This window comes from Phascolarctos cinereus, unplaced genomic scaffold, assembly GCF_003287225.1.
Source record: "Phascolarctos cinereus isolate Bilbo 61053 unplaced genomic scaffold, phaCin_HiC Scaffold_2;HRSCAF=192, whole genome shotgun sequence".
NCBI lineage: Eukaryota > Metazoa > Chordata > Mammalia > Diprotodontia > Phascolarctidae > Phascolarctos > Phascolarctos cinereus.
The window spans coordinates 81,843,866-81,849,902 of record NW_027555625.1 but is presented as its reverse complement, the minus strand read 5'-3'; the positions used below and the strand labels follow the sequence as shown (position 1 = coordinate 81,849,902).

General features: G+C 38.4%; 1 long non-coding RNA gene across 1 annotated transcript; it reads right to left on the bottom strand.

The window, feature by feature from the left end:
• Window positions 1–2,809: 2,809 nt before the first annotated feature.
• Window positions 2,810–5,270, bottom strand: LOC110193265 (uncharacterized). The gene is made up of 2 exons (XR_002320420.2): window positions 4,983–5,270; window positions 2,810–2,880 (listed from the first exon to the last, which is right to left on the bottom strand). It is a non-coding gene; the product is annotated as an uncharacterized LOC110193265 (long non-coding RNA).
• Window positions 5,271–6,037: the final 767 nt, after the last annotated feature.

Below are 6,037 nucleotides of genomic sequence, written 5' to 3'. Positions count from 1 at the left end.
CTTTGGACTTTATGCTTAATGTTGGGCTCTCAGCACTTCTGGTGCCAATATCTGGCCTGAGATTTTGCTTATTTCATCCTTCTGCTGGTTTTATAGCTCAGGTTGAGGACTTGCAAGCTCTCAGTGCTCTCAAAGTGATGTGATCAGGGGCAAGATCTGCTCACTGACCTCCCTCCCGCCTCCTTGTCCCAGCTCTGCAAGTTCCTGAGCCAGGTTTGGGTCTGTCACATTGGGACTGGGTCTGGTTGGGCGTTTAAGTAGGGTAATGCTGGACTAAGAGACTATTTGCCTGCTGGGAGGCTCTACAGATTGAGGATTGAACTGTTTGCTCCCCTTTGGTATGGTAATCCTGCCCCGGTTATGCCACTCTAGACTTTTATAGTATAGAGGAGGCTAGAGAGAGTTCTTTATTTGCATTGGGATCAGAGCTACTATTTGCTTCCAGAATTCATTCCATATGAATATGGCCTGTATAGAGCAAGGCATCCTCTCCTTTCCTCCCTTACCCTAGCCACTGCTCCTTTGGGACTGCTCCTCTCCATGTTGGGTCAGTGACTCAGAACTGGCTAGTGAGTGACAGAGCTACCAGATAGCACCCATTCATGCACCCCGAGCTACTTCAGGAATAGTCTGTGATCTCTTTCTGCTTCATGCTTCCTGTCCTAGTGCCTAGTCTTGGCTTTTTTTTTTTTCAGTCCCTGGGTGCTGGAATGCTCCATGCTGTGTATTCCTGGCCAGGCTGCATCCCAATATCTTCCTACCTCTCTGTCTGTCGTCTGTCTGGTTCATTTATGATTTCTCAAAAGAGAGCTCTAGAAAATCAGGCTTTGATAAAGCCCACTGGGACTCACATGGAACTGCTTGACTGTACCTTAAACTTAAATCACTCTGGCTCTCACTGATTGGCCAGGAGGTTCTAGCCCAAGCCTCACTTGCTCATTGTTTGGGTTTTGGTGACTCAGGGTGAGTGTAAATAGCAATTGTTTCTGTTGTGACCAGAAATCCTAAGGGTCTTCCCTTCTCAGATTGATTGATTTATTTGTTTGTTTTGACTAGGCAAATTAGGCCATCTTTTGCCTCATTTCTTACCCAGCTTTAAATCACTGAATGAGTGTTGTCTCAGACAAATTGAGACCTGGGAAAGATTTAAAAAGGCCAAAGTCTCCCCACTGCATCTGGGGCCCTCTCCAGTCATCCCAACCTGTGTCTTGCCACCAGACTCAGATGACTCTGGAGGAGACAGTGAGGCTGGTGACTTTGCACAGCCCTGCCTCACTTAAATCCAATTCACTTGCAAGGTAAGACATCACCCTTGTGATGTCATTGGACCTCTGAGAACAAAGGATGAACAACAACAAGCCTCCCTGGGCTGTAAAAATGATCCCCTGTGACTTTTTCTTGGATTTCCCCATCAGAATTCCATTTGGAACATTTTCTAGATCTTTGTGAAGGAGGTTTGGTGAGCAAGGCTATACGTCTCCACTCTATCATCTTGATGCCATCCCTCATTTAATTTGCTGTGTATGTGGTGGTCCCTGCTAATAAAATGTAAACTCTTTTAGAGGGTGAGGACTGTTTATTTTTATTTTTGCATCCATAGTACCTGACACAGAGCCTGGAACATAGTAGCCTTAAGTATAATTAAGTGCAATCTCACTACTAGCATTCAAGTGAGCATAGATTTGAATGGTCACCTAGGTTTTAATGTTGTTATACTGCCTACCAAGAAAATATTTAAAATAATGCAGTTTACAAATTTAGCAGCTTTACAAAGTGTTGACCACAGTCTGAAGTTGCCAGAGGGTAAAGAGGAGGCAGAAGCAGCAAGGGTGACTTCTCTAGCATGACAAGATTCTTTTTCATTAGGTAATAAGTAAATGTGTAGTGTTCAGTCATTTTCAGTAGTGTCCACCTCTTCATGATCCAATTTGGGGTTTTCTTGGCAAAGATACTGAAGTGGTTTACCATTTCCTTCTCCATCTTATTTGACAGATGAGGAAGCTGAGGCAAACAGAGTTAAGTGACTTGCCCAGGGTCACATAGCTAGTAAATATCTGAGGCCAGATCTGAACTCAAGAAGGTGAGTTTTCTGATTCTAGGCTTGGCTCTCTATCTACAGCAGTAGATACCAAGAAAATAAATACCACCTAGCTGTAAAGCAAGGGAATGGATGGATCTCAGTCCCATAGCCAAAAAGGCAGGGAAAAGTCTGCAGAGCAGTCTCACCAACAGCCATGCTTCTATATCTCTAGGATTCTGTCACTGGGGAGCAGCAATGCCTGACAGTGTTCATTCTAGTCCATGATGGCCAAATTCAGCACATGAAGTTTGTCTGGGATGTTGCTCTGGCTCTAGCCTCCACTATTCTCCACCTATTTGCTGATGTCAAAGTCTTTCCCCTCCACCTCTTGCTTGCTTGGCTTGCCTTCCTTTTTTTTTTTTTTTTACCCACAAACTTCATTTTCAAGGTCAGGGCACAAGGCCCCCTGGGTAGCTTATCCTAAGGCAAAGTCTAAAATTCGATCTGACCTTAGAGAACCTGGAATGAAGCTGCTTACCAGCAGTTTCCCCTGCTCTGTGTCCTTTTGCTCCATTCTAAGGCTTATAGTAGAGTTCCAAATGGGAGGTCTGCATGATGAAAACTCTCTTCTTCCTGATTGAGAATACATCACCTTTGCAAACATAGCATTTACAAAAGCCTTGTGAGTCAGTACTTTAACTTTTACTTAAACTAACAGAAAAGTAGATGATCAAAGGCGAATGGTTAAATATCACCAGAATGTATCATGCAAAGTAGCAAAAGTCCTACCTTTGAAGTTTTAACCACCAGTAAGACCTTGACTTCAGGGTTTCAACACTTGTTGTTGGCAGTGGCAGTCTCTATTACACAAAAGTGAAAAAAAAAAAAGCTCGTATTTTCTCCTCAAAATAGGAGAGCAAAGTATATTAGGGATAGAAATAGGTGAAGAAAAAGACTCATAGATTCATTAATTATTACAGCTGGAAATGAGAAAACACCTGATTCAATCTCATTATTTTCCTGATTAGAACACTAGCTGTTATGAGCAGGGAAGATATTCAAGTACATATAATAAACCACAAAGATGATATCTACATGCAATCATTTGGAGTTTATTTTTGTGGTATATATGAAAAAAAGAACTCAATAACCTTTTAGACTGTTGAAATATTTAAGTACTGCTTAATAAAGATACTTTAAAAATCTGTAAAGAGAAAAATCTAGAAAAATGAAATTGTCATTGTGTAATCAGTGTCTTAAAGTGTAAATTATGCCAATAAAAAAATTAACAGAGAATTCTAGTTGAGAACATAATAAAGACTGGTTGGAAGAAAACATTGCCCTCGAACTAGAGACTTCATTTATCTTGAGGTCAGAGGATCAGAGGACTTAAAATTTTTTAATTTTAGTTTCATTTTATTCTGAATTTAGCAAGCATCAAATAAAATGAGTATTTCTACACACATTGTAGAACAGAAAGGATTGTGCATGTATTATGTATTATGTGGTTTTGCTTTTCTTTTTAAGTATACAACAAATTCAGCATATGACACTCAAACCGTCTTGCTTGTCTGTGCTTGCTTCATGAGTTACAAGATTTAGAGCTAGGGAGGATGGTTGCTATAGCAGGAAGAATGTTGGGTTTTAAGTCAGACGCCCTGGGCCAGCTCTGCTGTTTACTCTCTGTATGACCATGGACAAGTCACTTCATTCCTTAGGCCTCATTTTCCTCTTCTGTACGGGAGTTGAGCTAGATGACCTCTAAGGGTCCTTTTTAGTTATGTCTATTATATAGAAATGCTGATCTCTCCATGTTTCGGTTTTCCAAAGTTTTCATTGAATTTGAGTAGATACCTGGCAGACATAGCATTGTAAGCATAACTGTTCAATATCTAACTTGACCCTATCATTTTACAGAGAAGAGAATGGAGAACATAGCAATAGACTATAACTATTTTAATCATTCCTATGATTAGTTTTCTCCTTTTGTGGTTCAGATATGAAAATTTTATCTGCTATTGAAGTTATCAGAAAGATTCATGTTTCATCTACATGTATTACTGAGAGTCAAATGCCAGTAAAGTTTCAACATTTTGGAAATATAATTACTATGAATTCTCCATTCCAATTCCATAGGACCCCATAATACATCTCCCAAGGATGTGTGAGAGATAAGGGCTTCCATTTTCCATTCCTGTTTAGAGGGTTCCATATCCTCTCAATATTTCCTAGCTACCCTGCAGAGGGCTTCCCTTTTCTGAAATTAAAATATCCCAAGCTCTACACCATGCGATGGAACATTGGGTTTAGTAATTGCTAAATTATTCACAGTAGGCTGCATGTAAAATATAGACTCTTCACACTAGCAGGAAATGAAGCAGTTGGAAAGTAATAGGTAAAAGTCTTGCCCCCCTCCCCCTCGCCCCACAAAGAAAATCATGCTTCTAAGGTAGTAGAACAATAACCATTTTTCTTTTTCTTTTCTAGGAACGTATTAGTGAGACCATAAAGTTTTAAAACAGTTTCAAATATAAAATTATTGACTAGCTAAAATCAAACTTCTAGTGAAAATAATTACTTGTAAAAATTAAATTCTTTGGAGATTTTATAAAGGTGATTCGCTAAATTATTTCCATGAAACTAGATTTTTAGTGAAATTGACATCAGTAGTCAATAGGTACATTAAAAAATGCCCTGTGTTTTTCATATGGTCCAATGTTTATCAATAACTTTTGTATGGTCTGAATATAAATGAGAGTTAACAAAGATATGAAATTAATAGAAATTTATACATAATTTATTAATTTAATTCTATCTAGTAGCTCAGTGCTTAATTATCTTACTACAAGCCAAATTACTGTCATTGAGATATGACTTTTATTAATTATTCAATTTTGACAGAAAAATGAAATTAGTATATTCAGTGAAGGAAGAACAGTTTTCTGTTAGGCATATCACTTACCTGTTAGAAGCTAACCTTTCTGTGTAGTTAGAAGCAGTCAATTGGTGGTATTTGAAATTAAAACATTAAAGCAGCCTGATTTTGGCATTCAACTACTTTAAACTGCAGCCTTGGAAATTCTCTTCAATGAAACCCTAGCCCTCTGGTCACTATCTTTGTTTTGGTAGAAGATCCTCAGGGACATCTTTGACAGGAAATAAGTTATCATCACAAGCCAAGGTTAGTTTAAGTGATAGAGAAGATTAGAAATAAAGCCATATTTCCTTGATTTGTACACTGTTGCTATCATTCCTGCACACACAGAAACAGTTAAAAACATTTAATTTTAATACGTGGTTTATAGATTTTAAGGTCCTGTGCTTCTTGACTGAGTGGTAAGTCAATTGTTTGATATTGCTTGATATCAATTGCTTAATAGCCTACTAGAATGATATCGTGGATTAGCACTTTTTTTCAGTCCCATTGTCTTCTGTCACCAGATAGAAAATTAATATTATCTAAGGAGAAGATCTTTTTCAAGATATTACTTATGGAAGATAATCTCTGAGTACAATCTGCTTTGTATTTTGTAAAAGGAATGCTTTACTGACCAAGGATAGTTAAGACTTTGGTAACCTTCTCCAACAACCTGGTCTTCAGGCATCTCAACTATCATCTTTCAAGTCTTTAAGTCATCTACAAGCCTAGAAAAATGTTGAAATTTTTTTTCTCTTCCCTGACTACAAATTCCAATTCTACCTTTCTCACTCCCTCACTCACCTCAAATCTGCTCTTCACTTCTAGTTCCTTATCTCCTCCTTATTTTAGTATATGAAATCTTACTGGCTTTACTTGTCTCTTGACTTATGTTGGATGCTATAACTATCTGTTTCAATCCCACTTTACATCCTGACCAGCACCATGCAACTCCTCACCTCCCTGACTTTCTGCCATAGCTGTGCTGCCAGTCCTAAAGACTAGGTGAGTTTCACTATCTGTCTACTTTTCTCCTATTTCTAGGATGATTAGAATAGCAAACTTTCAGCTAATTCCACTAAAGTCAATGCCACTTAAGT